We start from the raw sequence: 14,762 nt of genomic DNA, 5'->3' as shown, positions 1-14,762 counted from the left end.
TAAATCTGCAACAGGCATGTCTATAAGAATAATTCCTTATAATTAACAAAAATTTCTGTGCAGGAGAGAAAGATGAAGCCTAATAAAATAATGCTGGCTTACAGGGAGTTCACATGTACAGTATTTATAGAAGCAAAGGAGTGTTGGGAAGAAGGCTTTTGAAGTCAGGAGCCTGCTTAAGATTCTCATGGTTGTTGTTCCCAAACTTTGCATCACTGTCAAGGAATGCTGCATTAGCCTGCGTCCACTTATGTAATGCATGCCGGTCATGCCAGAGGAGATAACCTTCTGCACAGACGAATCAATACATTTTGTTACATACTTGATTTGGAAAATCACAGCCTTTCTGTCCCTTCATGCATTGTTTGCCTCACCAAGAATTTGTCAGATATGCGCCCAGCACATCATTGTTTCCTTGCCATAGACTCTGGAAGCCATTGAGTTGTTTCTTTTCATGGATATTGATGAAGTGAGACATTGTTGGCAAACCTCTTTGAACTAAAATGCATATTCTCTTGCTGGTTCAGACTCTGAGGCGGGTCTCATGATTTGTGAGACCCACTTTCTCCAAAACTGCGGGGAGAGCGGGCTAAGCCTGCTTTCCCCGCAGACGACCAGGCAGGCAGCCCTGGGCGGCCGGATCAGCCACCCACACGGTTGCTGGCTCCGTGACGGAGCCGGCGGGGTCTGGGGATCTCGGGGACTGCGCGGCCCCCGGAAGCCCCAGTATGCCCTGCGCGAGCATGCAGGGCATACTGGGGAGACCCCCGGAGCCGGGAGGCAGCTTTTCACCTCCTGGTCAGGGTCTACTCACGAGTAGCTGTGGCATGGAACCGCGCCGCGGCTACTCACGAGCAGATAGCCCTGGATTTGCGGAGTGCTTGCTCCGCAAACCCGGGCTAAGGGCAGGGGTTCTCGAGCGGGTAACCCACCCTGACAATCGACAAAAATCGGGCTAGGCTTTCCTAGCCCAATTTTTGTGATCGTCAAAATAGCTCTGTGTGTGTGTGTGTGTGTGTGTGTGTGTGTGTGTGTGTGTGTGTGTGTGCGCGCGGATACACACACATGCGTGTACATGCAGAAGAGGAGAAAATTACATCTCTGAATAATTCCCCCATATAACAACTCTGCACACCTAACTTACTGTGTGAAGAAGAAGCATTCTGGATTATTTTATTTATGTACTTATTACATGTATTTATTTATGTATCTTGCCTTTCCCCCTTGTATTGCCTTAGGATTGTTTTTAATGAAAGGCAGTATATAAATTTAACAATAAACAAATAAATATAGCCTTGCCTTTTCCTTGACATATTCATCTTCTTTTTTGGATGGTTTTGATTTTTTGTATAGCTAGCTGATTATCTATCGATGAGGCTATTCACACGATTGCAGAAAATCATGCTAGCCTCCGCTAGCCCGATTTTCTGCAATCGTGTGAACCACCGGGCTCGCCTGCGAGCCCCGTGGTTCTAGAGAGGGTAATCCGCTCAAGTACCTCTCCCCTAAAACCAAGATCGTGAGAAGCAGCGCAGCTCCTCACGAGGAGAATGCCGGAGGGGAGCTAAAAAGCCACCTCCTGGTTCCAGCACTTGCGCAGGGCATGCTGGAGCTTCCGGGGGCCGATCAGACCCTGCTCCCTCTAGCCCCCACCGGCTCCATCACAGAGCCAGCAATCGTGTGGGCAGCCGATCCAGCTCCCCAGGCCTCCCTCCCTGATCATCTGCGGGGAGAAAGGGCTTAGCCCGTTCTCCCCCTCAGCTCACCAAACCGGGTCTCACTGATTGTGAGACTCATCTATCTGTCTATCTATCTATCTATCTATCTATCTATCTATCTATCTATCTATCTATCTATCTATCTATCTATCCAACAGACAGAGAGACATACAGACAGATATCTCTGCTTGAACCTCACTCACTCACTCACTCACTCATTCACCTAGGGTATTCTTACAATGGCAGCTATTCTCATCGTGAGAACCACCAGGCTCACGGGCGAGTCCGGTGGCTCTCTGGTGGCTAGCCCAACAAAGTAGTCCTCCCCTTAAATGAGGTTAGTAGAGTGAGCGCTCTGCTAACCTCATTTTGGTGATCATGAGTCACCATGACACAGCTATCCCTCTCTCCCCGCACAAGCCCTGCAGGGTCTCCACACTGCTTGTGTAGAGAGCCTCACTCACTCATTCACTCACTGATATGAAACCCCCAGACCAAACCATGAAAAATATCAACATGCCATTTTCATAGGTAGGTTCCAAACCTCACCCAGACTACCAGAAAAATCAAAACCCCTGGAAAAACAGATTAATTTCTTGTAAAATGTGGGGAAACTCTTCCGTTGAAAAAGCATGGGAAATGATACTTTCCAACAACCTTTTGTAGTTTTCTTGAGTACTTTTTGAGACATAAACTCTGGGCTTTCACTGAATTATAAAGCAATTAACAAGGAAAGACTCTACACCAGGGTTTCTTAACCTTGGGGCCCCAGATGTTGTTGGACTACAACTCCCAGAATCCCCAGCCACAAAGGATCAGCCACCCAGACAACCACTGACTCCATCAAGGAGCTGGTTGGGGCAGCGGAGTTCAGGGGCCTCCTGGCCCCCGGAAGTCCCATAAGGCACCACGCAAGTGTGCGGTGCCTTTTGGGGAGCCTTCCAAAGGCAGGAGGCTTGTTGTAGCCTCCAGCATGGGAGGCTACTCATGAATTGGTGCGGCACAGAGCCATGTCGCAATGACACATGATCATTTAACCTGCCTTTAGGGTGCTCATGCGCCTGAAACCTGGGTTAAGAGGCGGGCTCCATAAGTGGGGTTATGCTGGGAGCTGTGCAGCTCCCGTTGCCACACTTGAGCAACAGGAACCGGGCTGGGCTCCCTTAGCCCAGTTCCTGCTGCTCGGTATATTTTTTCAGTTCATGGCATTTCAGTCCATGTCGGATTTCCACAAAAATTTCATATCAAATTGAAAAACGCTTCAGTGCTGGAGATATGAATACAATTTTCTAAACGCATAAACGCTTCTGTGTATCAGCGAGCAATAAGTGAAGGGAGGGTGCATGGTCATTGTGTGGTCCAGGAGGAATGCTTGCAAACGGCAAGCCCATTTTACCAGTACACACACAGAGATGCATACATGATGTGCACAAACAGCTCGTGCAGTGCTGCAGCCGCATGTGGCCTTTTGAAGAATGAGCGCAACACCTGGAAAAGCAGTGGGGCAGCAGCAGAGCAGGTAAGGTCCTACTTCGCTGCTTTTTAAAGGAAATGACCCCTGCCCTGCCAAACTGTTTCGAATGCTGGCGCACAAACTAGTTTGGCACTTCCCTAAGGAACCAGTTTGGGCACATTCCTAATTGACATGCTCAGAAGCTCTACTTCCCCCCCCCGCCCCACCTTGTTCCGCTGGTGTTCAAATCATAGGAAGAATCTGTCCACAAGTTGAGCACTTGTTTCTACAGGGATCGTTTGAACTGTGGACAGCAAAGGATGGTGGAGCTACTGAGTAAATCAGTGAAGGACCAGAGCTTCAAAGCATACTCTTCAGGATGCTGTATATGAGTACCGTGGGGATGCTGTACTCTTCAGGATGTGGTATGTACTCCTGGAGATTATGAGGCGAGTCTCACGATCAGTGAGACTTGTCTCTAGGGGGTTTGCGGGGAGAGTAGGCTTAGCCCGCTCTCCCCGCAGACGAGCAGGCAGGAAGCCCTAGGCAGCCGGATTGGCCGCCCACATGACTACCGACTCCGTTACAGAGGCGGCGGGGGCTGTGGGGATCGGGGGCCGCGCAGCCCCTGGAAGTTCCAGAATGCCCTGTGCGAATGTGTGGGGCATCCTGGAGAGACCCCCGAGCCCAGGAGGCTGCTTGCAGCCTCCCAGACAGGGGTCTTCTCATGTGTTGCTGTGGCGTGGCGTGGAGCTGCATTGCGGCAACACACAACCAAAAAACCCGCTCCACTAACCTGGGCTAAGGGGAGGGGGAAATAACAGGGTTTTGCTGCTGGGAGCTGCGCTAATAATAGCTATTATTAATTTGATCTAAGTTCCCACACCCTAGGCTGACCTCTCGACAGATGCATTTGCCAAAACAGAAGGATTATCTAATTTGAATACACAACACATTCCAAAAATTGTCATCCTATCTGAGGAAACTTAGGAAATGATGTCTTAGGAAACAATGCTACATGTCCATAATAACTCATTCAACACACTCCACAAGCATGCGATGCCGAGAGTGGCTTAACACCATACTTAGTGAATTCATCGTTCAAGAGGAAAATGTGGTTATAGTAGGCAGCCCCTCCCCTAACCCAAACCCAAATGGTAGATTACTTCTACCAATATCTGACCCCTACATGCCATTAGTCAGGTCACACATAATAATGTCATTCACACGACCTACCTTCTTGGAGCCCGGTGGGTGGTGCTGGTGATCATCGGGCTTTGCTAAGCTCTGCTACTCGCTGTGGCACATAAGCTGCACCGTGATGAGCAGCAGAGCAGGGAGCTGGAGGAGGAGGTCCTCCATCATCCCACAGTTCACCACGCCAAGAGCGCAGTCCATTGGGGGATTCCTCTGCTGCCGGATGCTCTTGCCACCCAGCTTTGTGCATGCTTGGACTGCAGGCAGCTGGAGCATCTATCTATCTATCTATCTATCTATCTATCTATCTATCTATCTATCTATCTATCTATCTATGTTATTGTTAGATTAATATACCACCTTTCATTAAAACAATCCCAAGGCAGTTCACACAGAAAAATTAAGACAAGACTATAAAAAGACACAATTAAAATACGAAGCTAAAATATAAAAACATGAATCTGACTAAAAAGATTTAGAAAGCAAACATAAGATAACCATACAATGTACAATATACAAAGAAGCAGCAGTAGAGACAATCATATAAAAGCCTGGGTAAAAAGCCAAGATTTAACACGCTTTCTGTGATGGAGACTGAGGAGTGAATAGCCACCAGGAGAGCATTCCAGAGCCTGGGGGCAGCAACAGAGAAGGCCCTGTCCCAAGTGCATGACAGCGGAGCCTCCCTCATTGTCGGCACCCAGAGCAGAGTCCCCCCAGCATATGACTGGGACTGGGGTAGAAAGGTATGCTTGCACCCTTCTACCTTAGTAATAGCCCTGGCAAAAAAACCCCACTCAGGCTTCCCAGTAGGGCAGCACTGGGATCAGGCCCAATCCCGGTGCTCCCCCCAAGCAGCCTTACCTGGGTCGGGCTATGCAAGCCTGGGTAGGGCTGCTCATGTGAACAGCCCCCATGTAATTTTCCCTGCAGAGAATTTTTTTCATGTACCTTGTCACATGTGAAATGTGGTATGAGTGTTTATGCAGCTCTGAGCATAGTTTGGGAAGCTGATGCAAGTGGTTGCTTCTCGGAGTATGTATTTGCAGCAAAATAAACACTTACACCATAAGGAAGGATGTATGCGTTCCTTCCTACATGAAATTTGTCTTCATGCAAGAAAGACATTAGGCTTGCTCATACAGTCATTTGAATCTAGGTTTATTGTGGATTACCAACACTGCAGTGATTGTGTGAATTCATGCCAAAGTGGTTTATAACCCAAGATTCTTATAAGAGTCTTAGATAAATTCATGGAGGATAGGTCTATTAATGGCTACTAGTCTGCTGGCTATAGGCCACCTCCAACCTCAGAGGCAAGAGGCCTCTGAATGCCAGCTGCAGGGGAGCAACAACAGGAGAGAGGGCATGCTCTCACCTCTTACCTGTGGGTTTCTCAGAAGCATCAGGTACATCCTGTTCAACACAGAATGGCCCCTGTGGGGAAGCAATCCTGAAATTGCCTCTGGAAAATAGAAGGGCTACTCACTCAGTGGCCTTGTTCAGACAATCTTTTGAATCTAGGTTTAATGTGGGTTTCCAACATTGATGTGATAGTGTGAACCCATGCCAAGGTGGGAACATAAGAAAAGCCCTGCTGGATCAGGCCCAAGGCCCATCCAGTCCAGCATCCTGATTTGCACAGTGGCCATGTCAGGATTGCTTCCCCCACAGAGGCCATTCTGTGTTGAACAGGATGTATTTGCCCGAATAACATAGCTGAGGCAAGGAAAGGTGGGTCAAATCCTTTTCAGTTTTATTTCCTACAGATGAAAGGATCGTGAAATTATCCACCACTGGCTTCTCCTTCTTTGCCTTAGGTGGTCCTGCTTGGTACTTCACAGCAGGATCCACCTGTTCTCCTCCAGCTTGCTTCTAGGGAGTCTTATGATGAGGCTCTTTCACCAGCATTGCAGGAAAGACATAGCAGGGTATGAACTCTCCATGGCATTGGTCAGTACCAAGAACTCCCTTACCAAAGACCTATACAGGTGGTTCAGAAGGTCCTGTCCTCTAGGGTGCACGTATGGCAGATTTCCCTTGGGGCTACTACAGCATCTACCTGGTCCTAGCACCTAGTCAATGCTAGGGACTGAGGAGTGCCCCTCCGCCGCCGCCACCCAATGGCTACTGGCTAGGGCATCCCAATCCACAACAGCACAAGGCTCACAGACAAGGATCCAAGAATATGACAAAATAACCTGATTGTGGCACTCTGGGCTAACTAGATTATGATGACAATGACTACTACTACTTTAACACTATTGTTGTTCATGATGCACCTTAAAAATAAGGTGCTCTTCAGAAATTAAACCAGCCTGCAGATTTGATGTGTAAGAAATGATGTGGACTCGTGGTGATAGAAGAGATTGGTATAGTCCTACTGCCTATGCGGTTTTGTGAACTTCTGGGGAACAGGGATGATTGCTTCACTTTATCTTGACTTGCATTCACTGTGAGTTAGAGATGCTGTTTGATTCTATGTGAAAAATTATTTGCAAAGCAAATGAGATGAGTACAAAAAAAACCCAAAACCAGTTCTGTCTTTAAACAACCCTCCCAGAATTTGTCCAAAGTGAGGGAAGAAAGCCTTCCTTTAGGTTGGGGTGGCCAGACCAACCTGAAGCTCTCCAGCTGCTATTGGACCACAACCCCCATCATCCCCAGCTGTGATTTGCAGTGGGGGTGATGGGAGTTGTAGTCCAACAGCAGCGGGAGAGCCTCAGGTTGCCCCCCCTGCTTTAGAAGAAAAAGAGCAACAACAACACTTTACGTTGCTTGTACATTCCAAGAATTCCACCCCTTCCTTACCTCTATGCTAGCAAAAAAGCATAAAGAGATATTAAAGGGTAGCTTCTGAATAAAGCAAACGAAATCTCCCAAATCCAGTGGCTTCAGTACACACTTGAAAGCTCTGTTGTGTATGGAGAAGCTGTGCACAGGGATGGCCTTATTCTTTTCTGAGGAATTGACGAATACTCCACATGTGCAAAGGTAATACACTTACAAGGCATTCCTGGTACAGAAGAGAATGGCACTGCTCCTGCATGCACAGAGTTCTGTACATGCAATGGAGCCTCATGGACGATTTGACTGCATCTATTACATCTAGCGGAGTGCAGTGCAGAAAACACATCCTTGCTCATTTTATCAGCATAGTCAAAGATGACTCTTCTTGAGGCACAAATGTGAACAAATAATTATATGGGGATTGCGGTGACAACTAGTGAGGAATGTTAGGGAGGAATGCTAAGAATAATAAAAGGTATATTAGGGGAGAAAAACAAAGGAAACTGTGGGTTCCTTGCTCATTCAGGGTGAAAAGCTTTTCACACTGAGTACACAAAGAAGAAAGAATTGCTCAATGCCCACTTTGTCCCAGTCTTCACAAAACAAGGCAAACTATGACCAGATATCAACACACAAGGTAACCGGGTCAGTGGGCAAGAGGAATGCAGCAGACATAATAAAGCTTGCCTTCACTAAAGCTATTGACCATGTTTCACACTACAGTCCCATCAGCAAGGCCACAAACTATCTCCATATGTGAGCTGAAGTGAAGTAGTTCTGACTGATAACCCATCTTGCATGGCTCCCTCCTCTCCTGTGTGATAGACTACCAATGAACTATCTCATGCCAGCATCAGGGCCCTACTTTCATCACTTATCAACTGCTCACTGACATGGGGTTGCCGGCTTTTAAAAATACTGCCCCCCACAGGTGAGATCAGGGGGTGGTGCCAAAGTGAATCATTGACAGGACTGTGTGGGTGAGAAGTAGAGCCCACGTGGATGCTTGTGAGCCAGGACAGAAAATGGTGGCACACAAGTGGAGCTGCAACAGAATCTAGTAGGTCTTGGATATGGTCTGTCAAAAAAGGTGTGAGAGAGAGACCTGGTGGTCCAACTCTTCACCTGACTGTCTTTTTAGATGCCAAAATTCACTGACCACCAGAACTAATTCTTTTACTAAGCTGGACCAGTAGCGTAGTAGCCAAACACTTGTGAAGTCTGATTTTCTTCCTACACATGAGGGAAAATACTTTGAGGCTCTTCTCATGAGCAGCCAAGACCGGGCTAAGGAAGCCAAGTCTAGGCTTGGCTGCCCATAAGAACCTCTGGGAGGCATGCAGTTCCTGGTGGCCCCTCAGCAACAAACCCACCTAGGGAGCCTGCTTCATAAATGAGCTTAAGGGAAAGAGTGTTCCCTTAGCCACATTTCCCTCTCATGTGCCGGCACTGGCTGTTTGCAGCCGGTGCTGAAGCACTGATGGGCACCTGCCCATAGCTGGGGCGGGGGGGGGGTCCTCACAATGCACCTTGCACTTGTGTGGTGTGGTGCATTGGGGGATTTCTGGCGGCCGGGATGACACATCCCAGCCCCCACAGCTCCGCACTTCCTGGGGCAGTGGTGGACCATTTGGGCATGTGATCTGCATGCCCAGATGGTCCTCAGAGATTTTCTTTTGGGAAGGTGGGCTTCTGCAGCCTTCCCTACTGCACACCCACTGCCCTGCCCGCCCGGTGAGAACGACCTCTTTATTAAAAACAATAAATATAAATAAGGAAAACATTTGCTGTCTCTAATGTGGATAATGTTTGCTGTACAGCTGTGTTAGTCCTGAGTTGAATCCAAGTGGGCATAAAGGCAATATGTTCCTGTGATGACTTTATGAATGAATGTTCTCATCCTTCATTATTATCCCCATCACTATGACACCTAACATTTGGCAGTAAGTTTGCTTGCTGTAAATTAATTGAACTAGGAATTCATAGTATGAACACAAAGAAGCCAAATTATCATTGGACCATTCAGGGAGCGCTGTAGAGGTGGCCAGCTGAAGTGTTCATGACATATTAACTTCAAAGTATACCTTCAATTCAGGATCACTCTTTTTTCTGGCCTTTTTGCAGTACTGAGATATTATACGGGTTTACTGTGACAACATACTTCACAACTTGCCTCAGCACTAAAACATTTAGAATTTGAAAATTCAGTACACTCCAGCAAGGTTATGCAATTCCAATCCTAAATTAGTATTATGCAGCCAAAATAGGAAAACTTGGAGGACAAGTTCACCTCCAATACAATATATTAAAATCATTACATCCCACAAGCAGCAACCCATAATGACTGGGAGTGCCCTATGGACTTTTCCTTTTTTCATGAATTGTATGGTGGAAAGCAAATGGTAGAACAAATGAACTCCCAATTCTCTGCTTTTTTGCAAGCTGATTCATACTGAATGTTTTAAGAGAACTTTTATGAATTTAAATTCCTTTTGCTAATGCTTTGAAGTGTATCTCCTTTCAATTTGCTTACATGACACAAGAAATGATATTTGCTCCATTTTACCAAATAACTATTTGCAGATCACTTAAATCCATAGAGAATACATGAAAACTGTCTTGAAACGTCTTGGCTTCCTCTTTTTTATAATCTTGTTTTCATATTTTCATGCATTCTTTCTTTACTGAACTTGAACTAAGAAGCTCTTTTTAATTTGACTGCTGTAAACAGATTGCTACAAGAACCGGAAAGATTTTTTCTCTCTCTCCTGGTGGGTGGCATTGCCGATTGGGTAAGATCAAGGCATTTTCTTTTTCTTCCTTCCTCTGATAGATATGATATTTATGGATCTACAGAATTCTAGAAATGGGTCTGGTCGAGACTTGAAAGATCATTTAACAAATGCTTATATTAAAGTAGAACCACCTATATTCAACATTCCAAACAAATTAGCTATGATCATCTAGATTATTATAACAGCAAGTGAACCTGCAATACTGCCCATAGTTATTTTATATCTTGGTGGTAAAAGTGCTTTCTTATGTATTTATTTGATTTAAGAACCTGATCTATCAACAGAGGCTAAGGCAGATAACCACCAAATCTTGACATAAATCAAAATGAATGCTAATATATCTGGAAAATCCTCAAACCTGAACTTTACCTTGGTGAGAAGAGAGTTTTAGGTACAGGGTGAGTAAACACAGAGGATTCACATTTAGATGCTCTTGGTGTTGTAATATGATATTGAATTTAAGAAGGTGCTTCCAATGAGCTAAGAAACTGCTGTAGGGAATTTGGAGGAGAAATTAAGTATAGTTGTCTGGGACCAGTTTCATATCCTGGCATGTTTACAAACTCTGGTTAGAACAAACTGGGATTTGCTGGGTTTGTACCTCACAGTAAATCCTGGTTTGTTCTAAACCAGGCAGGACCAGAAGTTTAAACTTCCTCCACTGAGTATGCCTTACCAGCAGCTACTAGGTAATCACTGGATTAACATCTTTCTGCAAAGGGGGCATGTTGGGGGAGTGTTGCACATGACATTTGAAATCCTCCTTGTAAAAAGAAATACTTTGTCCACAGCCAAATTTAAGAGGTAGAACATGACATGATGGCTGCATTTGCACATAATGTGGAACCAAGGGTCCAATGGACCCGTGGTTCTCCCCCCACCCCATACACACACACAGCATGGTTACCTATTCCCATTCGGATATAACTAGTGGGATCCCTAATGCTGTTAGTGAGACTGCTGAGAGGAGGAGGAACTGGCTCCATCAACTTCCTTCTGGGATGAAGGACAGCCCACGCAGCCAATCACAGCCAGAGCAAGGGAGGAGCTTTCTCCCTCAACTCCGGTAACAGCTCAGTGTACTGTTCAGATGTAATGCTGCCAGATTATAACCAAAGGTAGGAGCGGCTGGAGGTTCAAAATGGAGTTTTGGCAGGGAAACCTTGGGTCACTTTTGGGTCCAAACTGTGGACATACAAAATGTCAACCACAAGTCCCTTCAACTCTGGTTTCCCATTTTTGTGTGAATGGGGCCAATGTCTCTTCTGCTCAGATGTATCACTTTGAGATGGCAGGTAGGGGGCGGCATATTTGAATAGCTCCTATAAAAGGATGTATAAAAAGCAACACTCACAATTAAAAATAACATGCCAAGGAAAAGGTTAGGCTGGAGCTTCCCTATAGATGTTAGTTTTGAATGCTCTGAATGCATAGGGAGTTTTTATTTAATCTGGGGGAACAACTTTTGATTGTCCACTTGCATTCTGAAGTGGTATGGTCCAGCAACAGATGCATCAACTGACGATCTGCTGATTGTGACTGGGGACCCAAACTCAGGTTTAATCTTGCTCTTTGATCAGGGCTGAACTACTGCAAACTTGAGTCCAGCTGAACTCTCTGAGCAAAGTGTTAAATAGCACCAGTCCAGCAAAGGACCAAGTCTCTCCTGGGGATCTCTTTTCAGCCAAGATGGGCAATCTTCCAAGGCACGTGGTATCCCACACTGCCAAAGTGTTAACAGGTGAACTAATATAAAAACCAGGCGGAATGAATTGGACACGCTGAGCTGCTGGTTGTGCATTGAAAGTCGCCGCACCTGTAAACTTGATAGATTTCAGTGGAAACATGGAACTTTGCTCTTAAAGGTACCTCCTTTAGATCAGATGCAGGAAAGTGGGCACACACATAGGGCCAAAATATACTACTATTACTACTACTACTACTACTACTACTACTACTACTACTACTACAAAATATACTACAACTACAAAAATATTTATATACTGCTTTTCAACAAATGTTCTCAAAGCACTTTACACAGGAAAATGAATAACAAACAAATAAAATAAGATGGTTCCCTGTCCACAGAAGCCTCACAATCTAAAAAGAAACATAAGGTAGATACCTGCAGCAACCATTGGAAGAATGCTGTGCTGGGTTTGGATAGGGACAGTTGCTCTCCCCCTGCTAAATATAAGAGAATCACCACTATTAAAAGGTGCCTCTTTGCTCAGTTAGCAGGGATATATATGTCACATGGGAGGCCCATGATCAGATCTTATGACATTTGGGTTTTTTTCAAAAGTGGCTACACTTCCCCAGCCCCAAACTGGGTTGAAGCAACGGCACTGGAGGAGGAGAAGTTTAACCTTCTTCCCCATGAAGGAATTTATTTATTTGTTTGTTTGTTTATCATATTTTTATACTGTCCAAAACCTACATCTCTGGGTGGTTTACAACAAGATTAAAAAAAACATTAAAACATTAGTTAAAAACAAAAAAATTTAAAACACAACAATTTAAAAATTTTTAAACAATATTCTAAAACAACATTAAAAACAATCAAAACAGTATCAGTTAAAAGCCTGGGTGAACAGATGCATCTTTAAAGACTTTTTAAAAATTGTCAGAGATGGGGAGGCTCTTATTTCACTAGGGAGCATATTGCAAAGCCTTGCGGCAGCAACAGATAATATCCATCCCTGAGTAGCCACCAGACAAGCCGGTGGCAAATGCAGGCGGACCTCTCCTGATGATCTCAATAGGTGGTGGGGTTCATAACGAAGAAGACGTTCTGTTAAATACCCAGGGCCCAAGCTGTTTAGTGTTTATAGGTTATAACTAACACCTTGTATTTTGCCTGGAAACATATTGGCAGCCAGTGTAACTCCTTCAATACAGGAGTAATATGGTCTCTCCTAGATGACCCAGAGACCAGCCTGGCTGCCGCATTCTGGACCAACTGTAGTTTCCAGACTACCTACAAGGTCATCCCCACATAGAGCGCATTACAGTAATCCAGTCTGGAGGTTACCAGCAGATGTACCACTGTTTTGAGGTCATCTATCTCAAGAAACTGATGCAGCTGGCATATCAGCCGAAGCTGGTAGAAGACACCTCTGGCCATTGCCTCAACCTGGGACACCAGGGAGACACTAGAATCCAGAAGCACCCCCAGACTGCGTACCTGTTCCTTCTGGGGAAGTGTGACCCCATCCAGAACAGGCAGATCAAAATTGTCTCCCAAGTTTCGACCCCGCACAATGAGTACCTCCGTCTTATCTGGATTCAGTCTCAGTTTGTTATCCCTCATCCAGCCCATTACCGACTCTAGACAGGCATTTAGGGAGGTTAGGCCCTCTCCCGAGATTTGGGTGTCATCAGCATACTGATCACATCCTGCACTAAATCTCCTCATGATCTTTCCCAGCGGTTTCATGTAGATGTTAAAAAACATCGGAGACAATACAGAGCCCTGAGGGACACCATACAAAAGTTCAGATTTTGAAGAAAAACAGTCTCCAAGGGACGCCATCTGGAACCTGCCCGAGAGGTAGGAGTGGAACCACTGCAGAGCAGTGCCTCTCACTCCCAACCCCCTCAGATGCTCCAGAAGGACACTATGGTCAATAGTATCGAAAGCCGCCGAGAGGTCCAAAAGGACCAACAGAGTCACACTTCCTCTGTCAATTCCCAGTTGGAGATCATCCATCAGGCCGACCAAGGCAGTCTCCACCACATAGCCAGCTGGGAAGCCAGTTTGAAATGGGTCTAGACAATCAGTTTCCTCCAAGACTGTCTGGAGCTGGGAGGCTACCACCCTCTCAATTTTTCTTAAACTGAATCACATGCACCCCACAATGTTATTTACCACCCTGGGGAAGACATACATTTTCATTTGCATTTTTTCTGTGCATTTTTCCCAGTGGGGTGAAGAACTTTGGTGACCATTAAGACTGGGGCGGGGGGAGAACAGGTAAAGGGTTAAGCACCTCCTCCCCCAGTGCTGCTGCTCTGATCCAGTTAGAGTAGGCATGGGTCCCAGGGCTTCTTTTAAGTGAAAACCAAAATGTCAGCAGAACTCATCACAGAACGAAGCATACAAAGGACTGGGCGGTTCCAGAACGGAATGCTGTCCAGGGTGCTGAAGGGTGCTACACCCTGCAGAGCTTTAGGAGGTTAATATAGGGAACCCACTTTTCACCTGCTTCTCTGTGTAAGAAAGGGAGTGTAGCTGTTAAGTATGTTTTAATAGAAAGAAGAGACACCAAGGGAACAATGCAGCTGGATAGTCATGCCAGCAAGGGTGCAGCTACAGTTGAATGGGTGGGATGTTCCCTGGGCCCCTAAGGGAAAGTCCCCCACCCCACTCCAAGCTTGCTACACCCCTGCAGGCAACTTCCCCCGAGCATTTAGGCCAGAATTTCAGGGAGATTCCATCCACACTGATCCTGCGTTTATAATTTTTGCCATATTATTTCATGAAGGTGTTGCTTCTTTAAATGCAATTTGCTGTGTCAATTTCTTCTTTCCCTCTTTACTGGCAACACAGTTATTTGCACCTAGGTTTAATGTGAGTTACCAACATTAGCATGATTTGTGAACCCACACCATGGGGGGAATCTCATATTCATCTCAGGCCAACAACCACCTCGGCATGGTTCACACAATCACACTAATGTTGGCAGGCCACATTAAACCTCGATTTGAACATTTGTGTGAACCAGACCACAGTGAACCACCATGCAAACAGGTTCTTAATTAATCTCAAATTACCTCTGGCAGTCTCTTTGCAGAGGACATGATAAT

This window comes from Hemicordylus capensis, chromosome 1 (genome assembly GCF_027244095.1).
Source record: "Hemicordylus capensis ecotype Gifberg chromosome 1, rHemCap1.1.pri, whole genome shotgun sequence".
NCBI classification, from domain to species: domain Eukaryota; kingdom Metazoa; phylum Chordata; class Lepidosauria; order Squamata; family Cordylidae; genus Hemicordylus; species Hemicordylus capensis.
Note: the sequence above shows the minus strand (reverse complement) of the source record.